Below are 23,500 nucleotides of genomic sequence, written 5' to 3'. Positions count from 1 at the left end.
TCATTCTATGTTATTTTATTGCACTGAGACTTCAACAACTTTATTAGGGCAGCGTGCTCCCTGCGTCTCTTCTCAGCTTCGGTACATTTACAACCACTGCTCATCATGAGAAGAGATTGCATGTCTGTGGAAGAGTAGCCTTGCGAGTTCATAACCTTGGTGTCATTTTTTTTGTTTATATGCAGAAATGAAGAGAAAATACTTGCCAGTAAATGGAAAGATAGACATGGAAAGAACAAAAAAGTATAGCAGAACTCTAAAATATCTCTAGAAGCAAAGTTGTATGTTTGGGTTATTCATCATAAGGTGAGGCATGACAGGCATAAGGGAATAATTAATGTTGTAGTTCATGACTGCCTTCAAGGGAATATGACAAGATTAAGAGAAATTTCTGCTCATTACTTAAATGCCTTTTATTTCCACACAAGGCAATGTAAAATGTCAGCACTCACTGGTTTAGGAGCTCACGATTTAAGCTAACTGGAAATGCCTGTGGATAAGTCTTGCACTATGGGACTGAGCAGCTTCTGTAGCCATACCCAGTGACTCGTTCTGGTGAAGCATGAAAAATGGAAGAGTTTGTTTTCAGCAGACATCAAATACTTGACTTTGGCCAGGACATAAAGGTCAGAAGTTGCTATTCTGCTAAGCATGGGCAGCAACACTACACCATCCTCATGTTGCAATGGGCACACAGCATAGTTCAGGTTGGAAAACACCTCTGAAGGTTTCTGGATCAATCTCTTGTTCAAATCAGAGTTGGCTGAAGATCTGACCAGATTTCTCACAGCTTTATCCAGTCTTGAGTATCTCCAACAATAGAGAATGTACAGCCTGTCATTTTTCCACCTGCAAACAGAAAGCGTAAGTTACACAACCCTAATGTAATATCTTTGTGACCAGAGGAACTTGGTAACAGAATCAAAGCTGCTGTTACTCTGCTACTTGAGCACTCCTTGCTCTGTAGCTCTCTTTATCACTATAACCTTCAAAGCATGATATTGAAAATGGTATATTTTTCACTTTAGGAGGCACGTCCTGTCTCTGTGACATTAGAATGCTTAGCAACATGGATGCAGATGCATGCCACACATGCAATGAAAACCAGACTGTTTCCCAGCCTATATTAGACACATTTGCCAGCTCTTACCTCGTTATTTTTATGACAAATCCAAAACCTAGCAATTAAAAAGAATACACCAGTGTTCTTTTACATCAGCAGAAGGTTAGACCAATTGCCTCTGAAATTATCAGTGTCCCTATCCCCGTAGTGCTGCAGCTCTCCAGATGGCAACCTTGCACCCAGTGAAAGAACTGTGCTAATTGCCTGAAACCCTTTTTATATCATCCTTCCAACAATATTATTGTGTATTTAAACCTAAGCTTCAGAATATCAACAGTTCAGCGGGAGTTGCTGGTTTAGTAAATCCTGGAATCCTGGGTTGATAAATCTTGACACACTGGGTTTAGTCATAGCTCGAGATATCTCTGTCACTCTACTGTTCTTAATCCTTAAACAAATTACTTAGTCTCTTCATATTCCTGTTTGGCATTCTGCTCATTTTTGGTATTTCTGGCCTGATGCTGTAAACTCAATTGTTAAGTTACTGTCTCATTATGGGTTTGACAATTGATGTCTTGCAACCCCAAGCAAATACCCATGTTCTCCAGCTATTAACTATTGTTGCTTGCTTCTTGCTCTCTTTCCACAGGTGAACTCACAGTCTTGTGCTATTGTGGAAGAAGATGGGGAAAAAGCTAGCAACTATTCAGCAGAAAACAAAAAACGTTTCTTAGCCAGTGGTTATAATAACTGCTATGGACCCGTCTCTCTTGATATGTTATTTCCTGACACTAAATGAATTTGACATTTATATCTGCTTTTATTTCTTCCAAGAGCCTTGTGTCATTTTTTTCCTCATTTAAAGTGCTGTTGTACTCTGAAAATTGTTTTTAATAGTGGTGCTATGGGGGCTCTCTATTTATTCTGTCAAGTTTACTCAGAGCAAAAACATGTGGTTTGACAGCAAGAAACTCTGGCTTTTGTGGTCTTTGGATTGTGGTGGGAAAGGCCTTTGCTAACTCATAACACTGCAAACCTAGATGTCAGAATCTTCCTGAACTGTGCAGAAGTGATGGAGAGTGATGAAGGAGAGCGTGACGCACAGTGCTGAGAATAGACTGTGCAGGAAAAGCAGAGACAGCAGGCTTCTCTCCCGTGTCCCTCTCTTGCTGCTACAGAGGATTTATGACGTTGTAACAGGCTTTGCCGTGAGTTGAATATGAAAAGAATTTTTCCCAGACTCTAGTACCATCAGCATTTTTTGCTGCATTGGCTTCATTGCTTCTCTTCAGTACTCCAGTGAGCTGACTGGCAAAATCCCAAGCTGCATGCTAAGATCCCTGCAGCGCTGCAGGCAAAAGAGTGCCCAAGCTGCAGAAATAATGAAATAATGTACCTCATAAGTGCCCTTCACTTAGACAGAAGAATCCCTGAGGAACAGCAAAATCCTGGAAAGGATGTTGCCAAAATTCCTTCTTTGCTGTCATCCACTGCAGAGATAATAATTTGCATATAGTTACTGCTCAATGAATTCCCTGATACAGTCTCTGCCCTCCACACCAGAGAACTGCTGGCTGCTTTCATACACAACAGACAGATCCAGATGCCTATAAAACACGAGGCCTGGATGATGGGATCACTTATCTTTCCACCAAGATGAAACCCAATTAGAAAAGGCAATTTCATTGCTGTATATACATCTCTTACCAGCTTACTCTATCCTTCACTGTCTTTTTGCTTACAGTCTAAATATGAGGCTCTTGAGTAAGGATTATTAGGTGTTCACAGTGCTGAACACAATGAGATCCAGATCCTCCTTCATCAATCACTATCACAATCACATCAGCATTTATTTGGTGACAGTTTCTGTTCTTTCAGCATGAAGGTCTGCTGGGACCTCAGTGGTAATAAGAAGAGAGTGCTGCTTTTCTCAGCCATGCCTCTTTTTAAGAATATAAATGGCATAGCTCTTTATGGCACCCAAAATGACATTTTTCCACAGATACCAGTGATTATTTTCTGAGTTGGCTTTTTCCTTTTATGCCTAATTGATACTTTTTTGCACTGTATATTTTATAGCTTTCCAGCACTTTCTGTTTAAAAATCTTGAGGTAGAGAAATGTTGTATCTATTTTACATACATGGAGAACTGAGGAAAAGCATGATAAAGTTTACCTGCCATCAAAGTCATGCACTGAGTTTATAGCTAAACTGGTATTTAAAAACCCCAACAGTTCACCGCCATTTCTTTCCCTGTTTTTAGCCATTCCCATTCTTTGTGCCTTCTGTCCCTCCTGTCTTCCTTTCCTGCTACTATTTTGCCAATGTCTTATCCTCTCTTTCAGCAGGTCTTATCCTTGAAAGTGGGGTTTTTTTTCCATATTTCTGAATCTGGATCTGATACCCAAACACTTCAAATGCTATGCAGACTTATACACTGCCAGTCCTATTTCTTTCACATGCTAACAGCTAGGAAATTCCATAGCAAACTCCCAGCTTCTTTCAGGGACCTTGGGCACTGCCAGTAATTCTCATTTCTCCTGCTTTTTTTTTTTCTGTGTCCCATTACAGTGCTGGCTTTCAACTTTGTTATAAGCCATTAGCATTTTGCTTTATAAACAGGTCATTCTGAAATGTTGTGGAGGCTGCAGTGTGTGTAGACTCCAGAATAGTTTTCCATTGGATTTTCTGGACTCAGAGTCTTTTGTATGGCTATGTGCAGTGGTGCATGGGGATGGATCCCATCTTTTCTCAGTCCGTACTTCAGAAAAGTTTCCTTATACAAATTATCTTTCAGTATTCTCACATTGAAAAAATCCCCAGATTCTTCCTGGATGAAATCTTCATGATTTGCCCTGCAGTGTACCCCAAAAAAGGGACAATCATCTGTGTATACAACAGCTGGTTAAAGGGAAGTGTTTAGGGTTTGAGTGAGTTTTCTGGTTGGTATTTTTTCCTCTTTACCTTTCAAAGAAAGCCCCCATAAATTCTGCACATGGTTATTTTAAAAATTCTGGGCAATGTACTCTGTGAAGTAAGAATAGTCAATTCAAAATTCTGATTTCTATTGATGTGGGCACTCTTTGTATTTTAGTCACCCTGTAAATGTCTTTTCTGCATAGATTTGTTATCTTGTTTTTAATACATTGAAACAAGGGGCAGCTGCTAAGGAGGAGGGGAGGCTCTTTGCCAATGTGAGGACACCAGGGGAGCTGTCTGCCAATTTCAATAAGAGAAGAACAATTTTTTTTGCTTTCCACTCTTCTCCTCTTTCCTAGTGCTGCTACACCCTCACATTCACTCCTGGATAGAGGTAGGAGTTCTGTCTCCAAACTGAATCAATTCTTGCTCCCTTCACTGAGGCTGTCAGCAGAACAGGGTTAAATGTCATGACAGTGTTTTTGTGTTGTGAATAGCTCTTCTCTCTGCTCTTGCTTGATATAAGCAGGCTTGTAGCCCCTTCCCCCTTTATCTTGCTTAATGCAACACATACTCTGCAGATCGCTAAAGCTGGGATTGCTTGGCTTTACAAAGCTTCCCTGAAATGAGTTGTCTCTCCCTCTCTTCTAAAAGCACCACAAGATCTCTGAAACCGTGTCTTTTGTCTGAGTGTGCTCAGAGGAAAAAATATCTTGATTTTTGAAGACCTGTTTTTCTTCTCACTTGTTTTACATCAGCCACCAGTTGTCTGTATGGACAAGGCACGGCAAAACAGCAATACTGATAAGATGGCTACTAGATAATTTGCCTTTACAGCATGTCCCAATTAGCTCTACCCAAGAAAACCATCAGTGACTGGAGTAACAACATGGCTGGGAGAGTCTCAAGGGATTTAGCCAATTCCAAGTGGATCAGCAGCCTCATATAAAATGGTCTAGTACTGGTGGAAATGATAGTTTCCAGGTAGGACAAGAAATGAGCTCCCTGCTGGGCTATTTTCCACAAGAGTAGAGACTGTCACAGTGTCTGTGCCACTTCTTGCTAGATGCTAGTAACATTCTATCTTACTCAGAATTTTCCAAGCACTCTTCATTTGTAGAAGCAATCCTCTCTACTTTCTGCCCTGGACTCCTGCTAGGTAAGTAGTAGTTACTCTACTGGGGGGAAATTTACCCCGTGTGTGGAGCAGAGAGTATACTGGAAATAGCAAGTGTTAGCCATGATGTTTGATGGAATGATGAAACTTGCTCCTGTTACTTAAATGGCATCATTTATATGTATGAAACTATTGCCTAATGGTGGAGTATTAATCTGATGAGAGGAACTTCTCATCAGCTTGGAAATCCATGTGTGGTTGACAAAACAACATCTAAAGCTGGCCTCTTGTTCCCCCTTAAAGTTTTAAGTGCACTTCAGCTTTTGAAGCCAGCCCTTTCTGCTGGAGGACTGCCCAGTCTTGCTTTGGCTTGCCTCTTTCTCTGGATTCCTGCCACATAAGAGATGTTAGCTACTTTGGTTGTGTTTTAGAAACATGGAAAATGTGGCTCATGTAAGCTTATGATAATGGATTGCTGGACTTTTCAGGCTGATGTTGTGTTTTGTATTTTGCATTTCATGCTCAAGAATTTCCCTTGTGTAAACCTCACCCCTGTAGTTTGTTTGCAAAGAGAAGTCTTTTGGAGAGGGGACAGGATTTGCCAAGAGTAGGAAGGGAAAGGGGTTCACCATGGAAGATATGACATACTCTGTACCTCACTGGAACTTTGCAGCAGGTTCATGTTTTGCTGCTCTCTGATACCCTCTTTTGCTGTACTTTTGACTGATGTTTGTTAATGCTTAAACACCAGTCTGCACTGCTTGAACCATCTCCTGGCTTGTTGAGATTCACTGACCATCACCTTGCACCCACAGCAGCCTTGATTCTGTAACGTTGGAGAGAAAAGAAAGCTGTCTGACAGAAACACTTCTTACTGGAGCTTCCAAACAGAGAGCCACCACAACTCTTATCTCATTGTAGGTAAAGATATGCTCATGAGGTAACAGGTGTGGAAAAAGTTGTTTATTTAGTAAAATACCGTATGTATTTATCTATCCCTCTCTCTATTTAGATTTATATTTATGTATCCCTTCAAAATTAGAGACTGTCAGGGATTATGGGCAGTGCAGATATTAAAGTACATGATTTTGATGTGAGGCCCTTGGGCATAAGGCAAGTTTCTCTCCATATCTCAAGCACAGGCTCCCCACCTGCCTAAGGCTTACCGGTGTAAGTGTGGTTGTGCTAAGGTATGTGTGGCTTCACAGTTTCACTTTTCCTTTCTTCAGGTGTGACTTCCCGCCAAATGTATGGCAGTATCTTGCCATCAGACTGGCTGCAGGGGAAGAGGGGTGGCATAAGAGCTGCAGAGCTGACTTGTGAGACAGTTCATTTTTTGTTTGGCCTTTGCTTCATTCAAATGCTACAGCCATTTTTTTGTTAGTTGAGCAATGTAAAACTTCTCAAGTGGATATTAAGACATGAACACAGGGAAGACTGGTGAAGTGCACAGCTCCTATCCCACACTGGGGCCCTAATTGCTCTAAAGAATTACACACTTTGTCAAGTCCTGTTTGTAAGTCCTCTCTTGATTCAGCCTATTTTCCACCAGAGGGAAATGAAGGTGAACTGTTTAATTTGCATGGCACTTGGAGGCAAAAATTTTCAGAAAAATTAGGGCTTTGACATGGTGATTCTTATATGCATGTGGATGTCTTGTCAGCCCATGGTTGTCCTACAGAGATAGCATTTCCTTGAATGGCGAGGTTATGCCCATGTGTACAGAGTGTATGAAGTGGTTTGGGCTCTAATAAGATGACATGTCCTTGAAATAAACCCTGGCCCTGCAGAAATCAAGAGCAAAGCTCCCAGTGACATCTGAGGGGGCAAAGTATTACAAAACTTAACCTTCTAGAAATGACTGAAGTCTGGACAGGCCAGATTTTTCTAAGGTGCTGGTAATCTGCTATACAGAAGAATCTAATTTCTTAGCTTTGTGTGCTGTGAAAATACCTTTTGTTTTAGAAACAGGCTTCCCATGATGATCAAAAATTGAAAATAACGTTTGGTAAGAGAATCTACAGCTCTATGGGATGAGGCCATAATGCTCTTCTTTGGGTAGTGTAGGGTCTCATGGAACAATCCTGAAACATCTGTCTGAAAAGATTAGGGAGAAGCCCAGTTTCAGATCTGGGATTCAGCTACTCTGCTGTTTTCTCGTGGTTCAAATTCCAAGTCTAATCTGAGATTCAAATAGAGGGTTATGGTCATTCTGCCCCTACAGAAGACCAGAAACTGCAGGTCTTCGTTTCCCTGACTTCTGAGTTGTTCTTACTGCTGTGTTTTGTGACATCAGCCCAACTCACCAGCAGCATTAGGTCAAAGGATACCCGGAGGCCTCCTGTCAATGACAAAGGAGCTGAGCTTTACTCCCGGATATATCATTCCTGCACACAGCCAAAGTCTGAAATCAAGCTGGCCTAGGAGAATTGCTCAGACATGCAGGTCACAGGCAGGCCAGAGCATGTGCTTGGAGTGAGTCAGCCTCAGAACTTCTGTGAGACTGACATTTGAAGATGAAGACAGAGGAAGACAGGCCATGAGTGCATCAGTAACACTTGTGTGTGCACACATCTTAGCCAGTTTGTGGGTGAAATTCTTGCTGCTGGGTAAGAATTTTGCTGCCGTGCTTGGTAGACAATGGGGGTAGCTGGACTGGCCCTGAGGGTGGGAGGAAAGAGTAAAGGCACCTTCCCACCTGAAAAGTGCCATCACAGGGACTGGACTAGATTTCATGCCCTTCCATTGATTTCTGTGCCAGGCAGCCATAGTGACTGTAGCCATACTTTACCCAAGGTTTTCCTCTTCCTCCAGGAGAAAAAAGAGGCCAGAAAAGAACCACATACATGAGCTAGCTTTGGAGCTGTGCTATGGCTGCTGCTCAGCTAAGGGCCTCTGAATTGAGTTTCTCACTGCAGTGTGACTGGCAGGTTCTTGATACCTGCTGCACAGGGCTGCATGGGATTTGCTTGTATGAATGAGGGGAAAGGATTCACTGTGCCAGGCAGGATAGAACCAACAGGAATTAGAGGAAAACTTGTGCATAAGAAGGAGACAGGACCAAACAGTTCTGGCCGAAAGATAAGAAAGTGTATTTCTTAGGAAATAGGTTAATAGCAGTTAACAGGATCAAGAGGAGTCATATGGACAAAAGGCAGTAATGGGACTGTTCGTACTACAAATTTCCCTGTAGCTGCTTCACAGTTCAAGAGACCTTCAGGATTCATCCCTGGGAACAATAATGTGGAGTCCTGCTTCTCCTTTTGATTGTAGCAGTGTGAATCAGGAGCAAGTCTTTGGAAGTCAGTGCAGTTTTCCTGACATAGTAAAACAGAGGATGAAGGCATATAAATCCATGAGCTAGGAAAGGGAAGACTTGAACATAAGATGAAATGACTGACACAAGAGGCAGTAAGAGTGCAATTCCTTCCCACACTGCTATTCAGCTGACCTTAAACTTGAGGGTGAATTACCATGTGAGGACTGCTCTGCCCTGTATCCGTTTTGGCTCCTGGCTGCTCTGCACCATCAGCCAGCAGGAGGGCTGCTGTGAAGTGCCTGGAATCAGGGTACCCAGCAAGGCACCCTGCTCTTGTCCCAGCACATACCAAAGGAACAGTCAGCGTCAAGGACTGGTGAAGCCCTTTCCTTGCTAACCCTGAGGACAGGAGAGGGCTTGCAGGGATTTGTACTGTTTAGTCTCAATTGTGAGTTCCCATTTCTCTCAGTTCTGGGTAACTGGCTGCTGAAGCAGAGGTTATTTCTACCCTCTTGGGAAAAAATTGACTTCCACTTTCTACCTGGTCATACTGTTTTTTTCTTTTTCCACTGTTGTGCATGACAAGGATGGCTGGACTCTGCAGCCCAGAGCAGAGCTAAGTGTTCACAGAGCACCCAGGAGTGAGCCCAAGACAGCAAACCCAGCTGGTTCTGCTTCCACGTGCAACATATGCCTATTGCAAAGAGAGGGTTCGGGATGCTTGTAAGCTCTTTTTGATACACACAAAAAAGGTGATATCTTCTTTTCCACCAAATAGATGCTGTCCTAGCCTGTAGCTTTGCCTAATTTCCTATCAACAGCTTCAAGGAGACTTGGATGAAAGGTGTCTTTTTTAAATCCTCTGCCTGTAGGAGGAGTTGGTGCTTGGAGGACAGGCAAAAATACAAAACCCCTTGTTCTCCATTTCCAGTCTCCACTTCCTCCTCTTACCAGATCAGATGTTTATATTTCATCTCCACTTCTAATGGAGAATGTCTGCTAGTATTTTCTCATCGACTGCATTCATTTTAGAGTGTGAACTTGTAATTTTGTCATTCATTGTGGCCTTCTGTTCCCTCTAGTGGTGGCTGGGCTCTGTGTAAACCATAATATATAGGGAGTTTGGTTTAGGTTTGAACCTATATTCAAGTTCTGATTTACCCTCAGTCTGTATTGTTCATCACAGATATTCACTAAGAGAACTAGGAGACGTTTAATCCAAGCTCTGGAGTTTGGATATGTTCCTTGTGCAGGCCTGAACTTCTCAGGACCTTGTGTGTCAAGCACCAGTCCACCAGCAGGTGTCCCAGAAGCCCATTGGTTCTCATCACAGTAGGCACGGGACCTCTCATACCTGGTCCTGGATCTTCTGAAGGGCCATACAGATGCTCTGCCACAAGCAGGATACGGCTAAATAAAAAAGCACAACGTACAAATGAAGTGTGTGGATTGCAGGACTGGTGTGCTGGAGCCAGGATCTTCACCTCACCATGTGGGTGCGCTCCTTGCGGGGGCTGAGGAGCCTGCAGTTGCCTTGGTGACTGGAGCCAGCTCTATTAGCACAGCCAGGAGAGTTTAATCCAGTCTAGTCCAGAGGATTAAGAACGAGTTTCTGCAGCACGGCGTGAGAAGGGGTGATTTCAGGGATGACGTCAGGCGGATATCACATTTTGTATCATGTTTAGCCAACACAGGAGTACTGGGTTGAGACGGCTTCTTATCATTCCCCTGTGCTGCAAAGAGAGCATTACCTTTCTCATATTCCAGAAGCCCTTCATCTTTGACAGGGACAAGAACTCCACTGGGGACTACCAGTTCTCTGTTGGCAATACCATCAACAGTGAGTAGTTTCTCCAGCTCTTGCAATGGAAATGAAACCTCTATCTGAAGGAGAAGCAGTAATAATGTTGTACTAGTTCATGACAAAAGCACAGGAGTATGTGCTAGCACCATCTAGCCAACATCCCCATCATTGCAGCACCAGCTACCTTTCTCCTCTTTTTTCCATCTTTGAGCTCGATGCAAATAGTTGTCCTCTGTTTTCAACTACAACTCTTACTTACTGTCTTGTATGCTTTGTCTTCTGGCATTATTGCACATCGTCCCCCACTTCTCATAATCTTTCAGGGAGAGGCTGAAAACTTGCAGGCAAAGCCATTGATTATGCCTCAGTATGTGGGAGAGAAGATGAGATGTTCTGGTGGTATCCCAAACCTAAGACCCTCTGACAAGGGTGAAGCCAGAGTATTCCTGCATTCTGCTTCTAACATGGGCCTGAAATCATGTGAAAATGGCTACAGGGCATGCACTGAAGCAGCTGCTGGGGAAGCTCTACCTCCACCCAAGGCACAGCCCTAAAAGCAGGGAGCTGTGAAGTCACCTTTGCTGCCTGCTGTATCCTGTTGTGGTAGCCCCAGGTACAGGTCAGCTGGACCCAGCTGTCTCATTTCAAGACCATGTGTCCAAAGCAGCAGGGGAGGGGCCAGATGAGCAACAATTAATTACCTGAGGCAAGTAATCCCCGAGGACTAGGCAGTGCTGTGGGGCCAGATATCCTTGCGCACCATGTAGAGCAGTACCCTCTTTCGTGCCATGGAGCCTGTCTTGGCAGCCTTCTCTGTCTTGGAACTCATCTCCTGGTCTGCTTTTCCAGGGTGTGCTCTGCCTGGGTGGTGACGTGGAGGTAATACAGCAGTGTGTGAGCGAGGGCAGGATATCCCTACAAGCCCTCAGTCCTCGTCCCCAGAGTGTGAAGGTCGCTGGCTCCTGGGTAAATTTCCATCGGATGCGGCACTCTCCCCTTGCGACTCAGCATTTCTGACAGCCGACTGCAGCTCCTCGTTCTCATTTGATCATTTTCTTGGTAAGGGGAACTAGCAGCCGTTACTAGAGTGATTTGGCCACCATCCAACAGTGTGTGTATTACTCACACATTTCCCTGCTAGCAAAAGGGAGTTTTTTTTCTACTGTCTGGTTGCAGCCTCTTCCTATCTTCATCATTAGATAGCTCAGAAGGTCAGTGCTAAAAGAGAAATCTCGGAGGCTTTTTTTACAACCCAGAGTAAGGGAGGGCCAGTGCAGGGGGAGAGGGAAGGGGTGAGAAGGAATGGAGGGTATGCCCAACAGAATTAATTCTTCACTAGGATTGTCTCTGGTACAGCTGAAAACACGATCCTGGAAAATGTAATATTTTTAGAAACTGTACTGACCTGGTTGGGTAAATCTCAAGGTCATCTGATGATCACTGCAAAAGGACTGACCAGATACTGCTGCTGCTGCCCTGGCATCATGGGACCTTCAGACCTTCAATTCAGCACTGAAATCTGCATTCAAAATGAGATCCTACTTCCTCTCCCTAACAACCATCTCTCCTGAAACTTCTTTAAGAAGGAAATGCACAGCCCAGCAGCGAGAAGGTTCAAAATGCCTGCATGGCTTTTTTTTTTTTTTCCTTTTCTTTGAGAACATTAAGCTATTAACTCCAATTCCCCCAGAGGCAGAGGTCTGCAGTTCATTTCACATATAGGGCATTTCAGGAGTTTGCCTGGAGGACCAAGTGTTGGCCTGAAGCCAGTTCTTTCATTTCTGAGACCTTTCCATTCCTTGAGGAAATTCTGCATGGACATGCTGGATGCCAAAGTCCCCAGAGAGAAAAGAGGATCAGAGGATTTGTGTTTTCACTACATCTGCTATATTCCTGCATAAAGACAAGTCCTGACCTCATTGTGAGGTGGACACAATCCTCCCACTGCCCCCAAAAGTAGTAACTGTCAAAGAAATTGGTGGTAATTGGGAAAGGTGAGAGCAAGGTCATGACTGCAGCTATTTTGCTCTGGTCTAAACAACTGTTCAGGTCTAAAGAGTGAGGGTCTCCACTGGAGAAAGTGGAGTCAAGGAGGCACTGTCCTGAGGCAGGTACTCACTTCTGAAAGTTTAAAAGATTCTTGCTTTCCAAAACACTGAAAGCAAAGTAAATGTGACCTCTATACAACCTTCCTGAATTGTCTTTCCTGAGCACCGAGCAACATCTTCCCTAGTATTTTGTTTCTGACATATTTTCTCCAGTGGGGGTGCTTGCAAGAGTCTTTAAATTTTGTGTGCGGGATTAATGGAGTAAATTAGGGTAATTATTCATGTCTTCAAGTATTTATTCAGCTGTTAACCGAAATACTTGATTGCCGTAGAAGTGTTTTAACCAACGCAGCAATGCGAAGAAGAAATTAAAATAAAAAGTCAGACTGTGCCACAGTGGTCTGCAATAAGAATAATCGTGTTGCAACTGAAACAAGGGGGCTGCAAAGCATACAGCAAAGGTGAACTCTCAGAAGAGTAAAAGGCATGAGAGGTAGATTTTTGCTATTCATGACCTTGGGTCAGATTCAGTTAGGACACACAAATAAATGTGTGCCCAGCTGCGCTGGAGTGTGTCCTTCGGTGCTCACTCAGGCAAGGCTGGAGGGCTTCTGTGAGCACCTCCCCAGTCCTCAGCCCTGCAGCACCCCGGGGATCCATTCTCTTCTGGGTAACTGGAACCCAGTCTCCTTATCTGCATAGAAATACTGCAAATGTTGTCTGTCCATCAGACTGCACCAAGGTGGATTTAAGTTGTCTTACTGTGTACTGTCTTGGTGAGGGGTCATTTCTGATGTAGAATTCGTGAGTAGGTAGCTGGCCAAGAATATGCAGCCCAAGGGAAGTTATGGGAAAGCACAGGAAGACTAACAGTTTTGAATACAGTGGCTAACAACCTGAACCTAAGCCAAGTTCAATGGCTCGTTAAACTCAGGTGACAGGATTTTCTGGGTCAAGGGGAAATGGATGAGGAAAAATGCTGTGGAAAAGCTGAACTTAATGATGCAGGTGAAGACTGCATGTGAACAAGCAGTGTTGTACATAAACATGTTTGAATATGAAAGGGAGATATAGGGCAAGACAGTTTAAAGCATTTGACCTCCAAATTCCCAGGTAGAACCTCCCTGCTCTAGGAAGGAAAAATTATACATAGGTTTAAAGGTGGATGCTATGGGGAAAGCAGTGGTTGCTTGTCTCTGGAGATTAAACGCTGTGAAGGGTATGAATTCCTAGCCTAGGATGGTCTGTCTTGCTAGGACTTGTGGGAAATTGAATCCCCTCCGGAGAATTCATACCAGAAAGGCTGCAGCTAATACACATGACATTCTCAAGGATTAGAAAGATGATTTTTCATGGGCCAGATTACTTTAGAGACACTGGTGCTGTCATATCAAGGTGAATCCTATTATCCATCTGGGGTATGCAGGACAATATGAAAACACCACCGGGGTATGGAATGTAGAGGCAGCTTACTTTCATGGGAAGAGATGGTTGAATGCAGCAGGGGGAGAGAGGCCTGTATGTATACTGTCTTGATGAACCTTAAAATTTAGGGCAGAGAACACAGACTGAGCACAGTCTCCTCCTTGTGTTCACTGTCATCTTAACCATATTTTGGAGAATGTAAGATTGGCTTTTAATTAGTGAGGCCCAGCTCGAAGAGGCAAAGTATTCATGATGCATCTGAAATAAGCCTCCGTTAGCAACTCTACAGTGTTTCTCAACAGATGTTTTAGCTTTCCTTTGAATGCTTTCAAAAGGGAAATACATTGCCCTGATCTGCCAGCTACCTTGATGATTAATGCAATGCTGCGGCATCAGGTGTCTTCAGATGGCCTCACAGAGGTGTCTGGTGAAGAAGGAAGACAAAGCTGTAGCTCAAACATTGTGGAAGCCTTTGTCTGCTTCTTTTTCCTCTTATTTTTTTAACACTTCTTGTTGAAGAGCAACTGCAGTGTAATCATTATTATGCTTATGACCCAACACATGTAATGGAGGCATGAGAAAAATTCTCTTCTTAGGTATTGTCCTTTAGCTGGAGCACCAACTCCACAGTCATTTTCTCCTGCTGGATGTAGGAGCAATAATAAGTACATACATTTTTAACTCTGGGATAACCGTGCCCAACAGTGCCAAAGAGGCCCTACAGAGAGTGCGCAGGTTAGGGGCGTGTCAGGTAAGAGGAGCATGATCTATTCATTCACTCCCTCTAACACTGTTTTGTGCCTTTTAAATTATGAAAAAGTCACAAGAATCTCCGCCTCCTTGCACATTTTTGAAAGAACTCCAAGCAGGATGACCTCCTTCTCTGTTCCCTTGGTGAGAGGACACCCTTCTGCCTGCAGTGAAAGGAAGAAAATACTAGCATCTGCTAGTCCAGGGGATGTATTTCAGCAGTGGAAGCTTACAGGTTTTGCCTGGTATTTTTCCTCTTCCTAAAGCACGTGTTAATGATTTTGACCTTTCTAGTAATTTGATTCCAAAAAACAGTGTTACAGCAGCTGAGCCCTAAGATGCCATTTGGAGGATTATTATCACTCTGAAATCAAAGCAAACAGTTGCTTGTTCAAGCCTGTGTGGAGATCCCCTCACTCATGGAGATCCTCCTCTCTCATCTCTGTGTCCTCAGCCCTGGGCCTGCTGTCAAGAAGTTCCAGTCTGGCTGGCCAATGTAAGGATAAATATGCTGCCAATTCTTTGCATTTGTGTAGTATAAGAAAGCTCTAGGAGAGCCAGGCTGGTTGAATATGGGGTGATACCAAAGGCATCCGTGTACATGGGTACCGGAGATAGAGGGACAGGGTGTGTAAAATCATGTGTTCATGGTGTGCAGTCAGTTGAAAGGACATTTAGGCTATTTGCAGATAGATCAGAAAGCGCTCTCTGCTTGCCTTAAGCAGAAGCTGGCTCATGCAAAAGTTCTCCTTCCAGATCTGTGTTTCCTTGGCTCCTCCCACAGTGTGAATAATCCCCAACATTTCCGTGACTCAGTGGATTCGCTATGGAAATCATGGCAATATTTTCAGAGTCATAGTCTAATACCTGAGCCCCGACAGGATTCGTGCCCCCACATCCCTGGCATTATGCATAGTTATGTAATACCTCTTACTCATGGCACTGAAATCAGGAGTATGTCCAAGTAGTGAGGAACTAGTGAAATCTGGAGTAAAACCCAAATCTCCCTTTTGCTCACTTTTGAAAACCTTATAATTCATGTTTGAGTGTGCAACATTTTTTAAAATGTCATTTTCTCTGGTGGTGAGAACAACAGGGTCCCAGCTTTATTTTCAATTTCTTCCTTTTGCAAGTTAGTCTGTAGAAAGAAAATCTGATTAGCTACTTCACAAAACTAACATTAGCATCTGCCTCCAGCTTTGCTGTTTCATCCCCTCTTCTCCTGGTCCCCTTCCTCCTATTCCCTAAATGCTTAATAAGAACAGTAGCTGGGAGGGCAGGTATGTAAAAAAAGAAAAAGAAGTAATCTCATCCATACCACTCCCTAAGCCCACAGCTGTGTTTCTTGTATCAACTGAATATGAAGCTGCTGTCCTCAGAAAACTGCTAATAAAAATCATTTGGGAGGCTCACTGCTCTGTGCAGAACAGTATCTGTCCTGAATGCAGTTTCTGGTTGCTCCTTTATGCAAAGTCTCCTTTCTGCTCTGTGTGACAGAGGTGGTTCTCCCAGGTTAGATAGAGCATTTGCAGTGCACGCAGAGGCCACAGAACCTCGTCAGGGGGTGGCTACACTGGGGAATGGTCACAAAGGAACTATTCAGATATTTTGTGTGATATTCAGAAAGGGTATTTTACCTGGCTAACTGAAAGGTAGGAGTAAATCACCTTGCAGTGAGTTCACATTCATGAATACAAATAGGATTTGAAAGTGGTAGGCGTGCATGTGTTCCATGTCTGCACCAGCTGCCTTCTCTGGGCCATAATCACATTTTCAGAGAAGCTGTATCAGCCACTACTGCTGTCTGTAATAATAACAGTAGCACTGACTGCTCTGCTCATATATTCATACAGCCACGGTCTCTTACAGCAAAAGCTGCCTCCCTTAAGGCTCCAGAAAGCAGACCCACCTGCAGACTGCAGTGCCAGCAGCTGTAGAGCAGGTGGATAAGCCAGAGCCAGAAAAGCAGTCATGCATTACAAAGCCACTATCAGGTTCTGTTTCACAGGTGAAGAAACTGAGACAGATGGAGGGCAAGTGATTTTCTCAAAGTGATATGAGTAATATCACTGGCAGTGCCGGCTCTTGAAACTAAACCCAGCTTAGGCCAGGTTCTGTGAAACGTACAACAAACTGTGCAGCAACATCCCTGGGCTTCTGCTTGTGCCCCAGAGAGACTCACTGCAGATGTCTGGCACATCTGGCACTCTGGGTGCACCACTGTCTTGACTCTGAGCCAACAGTACTGCTGGGGGACCTTCTGCTTCCTTTCTCCTGAGGGTGTCTGTGGTGAGCAAGTAGTTGATTATTTACACAGTAGGTGCTCTTTCTTAAATTAAAATAATCTCTTCTGCGTTTTGATCCTGTTCAGCTCAGTCTTCCCTTTTTGGGCACATGATGTAGTTGGGTGACAGAATTATTTATAGGTAGCACCTGGTGGGGGCAAAGACACTGACATTTAACATATCAGTAGGGATGAAACAAAGGATTTGTTTACTGATGCTCCAAGAATAGGCTGCACTGAGAGCAAGCACACCTTGTATTTCCCCTCAGCTTCTTGTCCCTTTGGTACCCTTTCCCAGCACACTCCAGACTGTAATTTGCACTTCCTTTTCCCCCTCCTTCACTCCCTACAATTGGCTGCCCCAGGAGAATGTTAAGCTCAGATGCTCCACACGCTGGTTGCACCAAAGTTTCAGTAGACCATGGGCAAAAGTTGAAACTATCACCTTTTTTTGCAGTCAGATGTATTGCAGTGTGAAGGATCACGACTCTCACCAACCTCTCTCACTGTGAGCCTGGGGTGCACCAATTTGCCCCTTTCCTGAATCTCCGAAAAACTCTTTTCTGCCATTCTGCCAAAAGTTCCATCTTTTTATTTGCCATGTTCTAAACATCTGCTAGACCCTTGTCTCTGACTAAAGAGCTTGCTTACCCATGAGCCCTGTTTTGGACTTTGACCTTCCTCCTGGTCCTCCAGCTTGGCCAGACCCTGGGCTTGAGGAGATAGTCAGGTAGGCGGTCCAGTCTGCAGGGAGAGTGAGGGCTGTAAAGGAGAGACTTGATGGAAATCTTCCCAAACAATGCTTTTTGCAGCAGTTTATTTTCCTGTGATGTGATGCGTATCCATCCTGGGCCACATCTAATCTTGTCTTCTTGTCTTTCTTGTGTTGTTATTCTTGTCTTTCAGGAAAAATGGTGGGGTTGGAAAACAGCCAAACAGACCTGCTTGTCTTGGGGCTAGGTGTTCTATGACTTGTATGGCTCTTTTATGGTTCCCATGGATTCCAAGCTAACCCAGGATTCATAGCCTTCTCTAGCTATTCGGACTTTCCCCAGCTGTCCATCATCCTAGGAACCAGCTGGTTTCCCGAAAACTAAACACTGCCATTTCAACCCAGCACCTCTGGCAATCTTAGGACACTTCTCATACTGTTTGGTATGCTTGGATCTGGCCTAGATAAACCAGACAACTTTCCCATTGTGCTTGGAACATTATAACCCTCTTTCCACTGATTAGTTGTTAGGCCAAAGCATCTGAATGCTCTAGGTGATGTGCTTTGCTTTTAAAAAGAGAAAGAGAATAGCACAAATACATGCAAATATACAAAATATGAAGAACAAGTGGTTTCTAAAGTTCTCTTTTCAGATGGATGGTTTGCAATCTGGTGTTAATTGTCTATTGGTCCTGTCTCCTGAAAAGATATTTAGAAGGGAGAAGGAGTAGCACATTTCCAGAGCTAGGTATTGGAAAGGATCAGTAGCTCCATCTCGTAGTAACACTCGTCAGTCAGGCGTGTGCTGTGTGTCACTCAGTGGAGGAGTGCCTGCTCCACTGTGCAGCGTCTCTGCTGTCACTGACAGCTTCAGTCCTGTATTCCTCACTTAGCTTCCCACTGTGACTCTCCTCTGCGCCTTCCATCCTTCAGCATCAGGCTGCTCTTTCTTGACTGCTCTTTCTTGACTTTCTTGACTGGATCATGGCCTTTCTTGACTGTACCATGGGTTTTGTACCTTTATGCCTTTTGCAGTCGCACATGCTGTCCTCTTCTCACACTTTTAATCTCTTTTATTTCTTCTCTTGCCCCTTCCCCCCCTGGTGTTTTCAGCATTATAATAGTATTTGGCACGTCTTTGAAAAACATTTTTAAGCCAGAATCATATTTTCTTTAGGTTTTTATAGTTTTAGCCATCTCACAATGCCAGAGGGGAAAGTGAAACTAAGCACACTTAGTGATCAGCCTAGAAAATATTCAAGTCAGAAGCAGTCTCAGTGTGTGGTTCTGGCTCTCTTGCAGAGCATGAGAGCTGCACTTTGCTCAACACCACTTACAGTGTGGGAGCTCCTGCCATCACAGATCAGCCAGTGGGATGGGCTGTGCCCACCCCTTCAGAATCTACGCTGGTGCAAAGTCAGCCAGAAAGCCAGGCTGCTGAGCTTTGTACAGGTAGGTGAGAGTCACTCGCAGGATCCCATCACCAGCTCAGTTTTGGGCATATCAGCAAGCAGCTGGAATACTGTAGTGTAGGAATATTCTAAATCTTTTCCAGATGCTTGAAATATACCTGAAAGTCATGGATTCAGCAAGGTGGAAGGACGTGATAAAGTAGATAGATCTTTTCTTTATCCCTTCTGACCTGTAGGATACTATCATTATCTGATGCTGTGCTTTCAGAGCAGGAACAGCCCATGTGCCAGCCTCAACACAGGGCTCAGTGTAACTCCTCTACCTGGAAATACATATATGCTTTAATTTATTGTGGGGAGTGTAACAGAAGGAAATAAACTAAAACATTTCCCCGTTTATGGGGGTAGTCTGTGTGTCTGCTGTGCATTGCTCCTCTTTGGACAGAGCTGCTGGATGGCTGTCAGCACACTGAAGGCTTTTACATGTAAGAGAAGGCCAACGTAAACTTCCCTCATCTGGTCTGGATAATCTGACTGATCTCACCATTTCTACCGAACAATGGAAAATTGCCTGAATATTTGAACATGTATTGTTCTTAGGGAAACAAAATGTTCAGCTAGTTTGGTTGCCTTAGCAACATCCACTTCTAAAAATACAAAAGAGACAATCTACAAAATGAGTGAACGTGTGGAACAGGCAAGGAGAGAAAAATGCTTCTTTCTCCCTGACCCAGAGAAATGGGGTCATGGGCAGAAATGCTTTCATTTAAATCTCGGTGAAGGACTTAGAGTGTATCTTCACACACTTGTTGAACACATTTAATTTTTAATAGTTTAGATCATGACTGATATTAAACCCAGGATAGTCCCTGTGACATCTCTTTTATATTGGTTCCAAACTGATACTGTCAGTGGTTGTTTAGCTCAGAAAGCACAGGTTGCACCAGAAGTAAGCAGCAGGTCACTGCAAGAGTTGCTGTGTGTTGGGGGGCACCAGAAGTAAGCAGCAGGTCAGTGCAAGAGTTGCTGTGTGTTGGGGGGCAAGAGGCCTAGAACAGTAAAAGTTAATTAAGAATGATTAAAGGCCAACCTGAGATACATCTTGCGAAGGCAAGTAAAAGAAACGACAAATTATTCCTTTGTGACGTGATGTGGAAAGGACCTGTGCATGCTTGGGGAAAGTGATGAGGGGATCATAGGTGTGACCCAAGGACAACATGAATTAAATGAGTAACACTCCAATTTTCAGTAATTCTGACAAAGGAGAATATGGGGCAAACACTGTGTATACAGAAAAGGAAATGACTGCATTTGAGATGAAACAGGAACGTAAGCATCTTGATCAGCTCCAGTCACAGGGACCAGAATATCTCAGAATATTGAGATAGCTGGCATATGAAATGGCAAATCTTACAGGGCGGATTTTTAATTAATCTGTCAAGTTGGTGGTGGCACTGTCTGACTGCAGAATAACAGATGCAGTGCTTCTGTTATCTCTAAGAAAAGGAAAAGGGTGTAATCTAGGGAAATGCAGACCCATTCTTCTGACCGCCACAGTGCCTACAGCTTTGGAGCCAATCTGTAGGAGGGAATCATTAAAAAAACCACAGAGGCAAATGAACAGTGAGGAACAATGCAATATTAGTTAGTCAAAGGCAGAGCATGCCAAAACAACTCAGTATTTCTCTTTGATAAAACAACTATTTTGGATTGAGGAAATGATAGAGATCTTATCGGTCCAGACTATAGTAAAGTACTTGACATAGTGCCATAAGTGAAACTAATAGCTAAAATAGAAGTTACGAAGAAGTTAGAAGGTAGATAAAGAGCTGGCTGATGGGGAGACAAAGGCAGGTTGTACAGAAAGGGAAGGTGTCTGTTTGGAAGAGTGGAATTCAGTAGCTGGCTTTCCTAGTGCCTGAGCTTTAATATACAGGAAGATATCAGCTTCACTGATGCAGCTCAACAGCTGGAAATGCCAGAGAATAACAAAAACTTGCACTTAATAATACACTACACTCTCATTGCACAGTGATTGTGAGCCCAAGATGTTGCAAGTGTGTAAAGACAAATAATACCCTACAACGTATCCAGAAAGAGAAGGAACAGTAATTAGTGGTATGCAGGACTCAGGAGAGATCTCATCTGAAAAATGGAGTGCAATTCTTGCTGCTCACTTCCTAGAAATAAGAATTTCAATGGGAACAGGTGAAGAAAAGAGTGAGCGCATGATACCAGGGCCAGGGAGACTCCTAGCCTATGTAGAGAGACTAAGAGAGACTGGCTTTAGCAGCCAGGAAAGTGAAGGATTAGAGTGGCTAGATTTCCTCTCTATAAATCTACTGGAGTCTAAAAATCAGAAGATTATTGCAGCTGAAGGACGTCCCAAGAACAACTGGGTCTAAACTGACCATAAAGGAATTTACCCGAGAAATTAAAAGAAAGCTTCCAATCATCAGAGCAATCAGGTTTGGAAACAGTCTCTAATGGGAGAGGCAAGGAAAGAGGCCAGATTCTTTAAAAATATTTCACTCAAATGAAAGACATTTTGTTCTGTGACTTCCTGTGATAGCACTCAGTGACTGAGAGGCTTCCAGGGCTATATTTACCTAATCACAAATCACTTTGGCAGCATCCATATCCAAGAGGTCTTCTCCACTTTACCTAGATTAAAATCTATGCTTTCAGCCACACCAGTAGAACTCGGTGCAAAACAATGATTCACAGAAAACACCTGGTGGGAGGAGAATGACAGCAGGGAAAGGAAAACACTGTTTCAGCAGAAAGCCCGGGTCCTTCCCTGATGCTGAGGGACATGAGATAACACCACGTTTGCCAGCTGGGGATAAGCCCTGCAATGCTGATGCCAACAAAGGAGCTAAAAGAACTTCCTAAAAGTATAGTAACTGCATATATTTTGTACAGATCCATCATGGAGACAAGCAGAAATAGATTCAACTCCCTCACAGTCTGTTTCTGTTTGCTTTCCTCCTTGAACTGTGACTTTGTTGAGACTGTTCAGATAATAGCTTTTCTTTTTTCTGGATGTTGTTCAGCCTGTTTTTTATCACATAGAAGGTGGTTGCCCTTCTGTTCTATACTCCCCCTGGCCCAAGACATTTTGTGACAGTTCCTCTCTCAGAAACTTTTTACAGGAGAGAAACTGATGTTCAGACTGGTGGGATGACTTGGCTGGAGTTGTTTGGGAAGTCTGTAGTATAATGAATTGTCTAACAAATCCCTACTTCCTGCCTCACCGTAAAGCTAGTGTCTCTGCTACCTTTCTTCTGTGTTTCATTTCCTCCTTCCTTTTTAGTCTGCTTCAGTCAAGCTCATTCATGTGCTCTTCACTCCCTTCTTCTCCTTACCAGCTGAAGCACATGGCTCATGTGCCCTGCTCCTATCCTCTACCCTCTGATTTCCCATGGTTTTTCCATGTGCTTCATCCATCACTCTCATGGCTGTCACAGTTGTAGATCACCACAGCAACAGCGCAGTGGTGTTAGGATGAACACAGAAGAAATTAGTTATTATGACTCCAGCTGAGGCAACATACATGTACAAATGGGAAGAGAGTTTTGGGAGAGCCCTGGATGGATTTTTTGGTTTATACAGTGGATAGAAGCTGATATGACAGACTTGCAAGATCTTGCTCATCATGGGCAAAGCTCACAAAATTAATTCCCACCTTGTGGTCCCCTCAGCAGGCAGCTTTTGCTCTGTGTATTTTCTGCAACACTGCATTTGCTGTCTCCTCTTTGCCACCCCTCCCATGCCAGGCACAGCTGGTGAGTGTAATCTGTGATCCACTGAAGACCATCTGGGAGACAGTGGTGCCACAGAGCAAGACACAAACTTCTGCTGCTGTCACGTGAGCCCATGAGCCGCATGCAGCTCCCATCAGCACAGTGCATGGAAGAGAAAAACAGTTGTCAGAGAAGAAAGCAGTCCTCAGAATCAAAATTTATGTGCAGTGTGGAAGGGGTCTGTCAATGCTGCTGCAGCCCTTTGGGTGAGAGGGCTTGTGGAAGCCTGGTGTTTTTTCTCTGAAGTATCAGAGATTTTATGTGTTTCAGTTGTGATGAGAATGGAGACCTTTCTCATAATACATGTGTCTTTCCAAGTAGGGAGTCTCAAAACCAACAGTGACATGGTGAAAATGATACCTGACTGTACAGCCAGTTACAGATTCTTGCCTTCCACAGTCTTTGTGTTACTGTCCCATTTATATGGATGTAACTTGATGCACTTGCAGCAATTGCATATAAGGAAGATGACTTAGTTACATATAAATGTGGTCAGTGCCCTTAAGTATTTTGATAAATTATTAATCTTAATGAACCAATTCTTCAGACGAATCAAGTATTTGTCTCAGAAAAGTGTGAGGACAAGGTGCCATGAGCTAACATTTTACCCAGCTAACTCTCGACCTGCAAAAAGATTAAAATGGATCCAAGGATAATGTTATTAAAAGGAATTTAGGGTTTGTGCTACCTGTGCCACAGATATATGTCCCTTGGACACTGCTATAGTGGCCAGAGATTTAGATGTGCTCTCCCCTACCTGCTTCTAAATAGCAAGAAACATAGAGCTGGGTGTTTCACGTCAGTGCTTATGAACTTGCTCTCAAAGATGACAGGTGCTTGGTAAGACATTAAAGATTTTCTACAAAATACAGTGAAAATACACACCAGAAGAAAACACACC

At 43.6% G+C, this 23,500-nt stretch overlaps 2 long non-coding RNA genes across 2 annotated transcripts; both read right to left on the bottom strand.

Moving 5' to 3' along the window:
• Positions 1-388: 388 nt before the first annotated feature.
• On the bottom strand, positions 389-12,803 carry LOC108446148. Its single transcript, XR_001861263.1, has 2 exons — positions 11,568-12,803; positions 389-849 (listed from the first exon to the last, which is right to left on the bottom strand). It is a non-coding gene; the product is annotated as an uncharacterized LOC108446148 (long non-coding RNA).
• LOC108446147 lies at positions 8,168-11,560 on the bottom strand. Its single transcript, XR_001861262.1, has 2 exons — positions 10,864-11,560; positions 8,168-8,416 (listed from the first exon to the last, which is right to left on the bottom strand). It is a non-coding gene; the product is annotated as an uncharacterized LOC108446147 (long non-coding RNA).
• Positions 12,804-23,500: the final 10,697 nt, after the last annotated feature.

The sequence above is a fragment of the Corvus brachyrhynchos genome, unplaced genomic scaffold, assembly GCF_000691975.1.
Source record: "Corvus brachyrhynchos isolate BGI_N302 unplaced genomic scaffold, ASM69197v1 scaffold3, whole genome shotgun sequence".
Lineage (NCBI taxonomy): Eukaryota > Metazoa > Chordata > Aves > Passeriformes > Corvidae > Corvus > Corvus brachyrhynchos.
The sequence above is the reverse complement of the archived record's forward strand: the minus strand, read 5'-3'. Positions and strand labels throughout refer to the sequence as shown.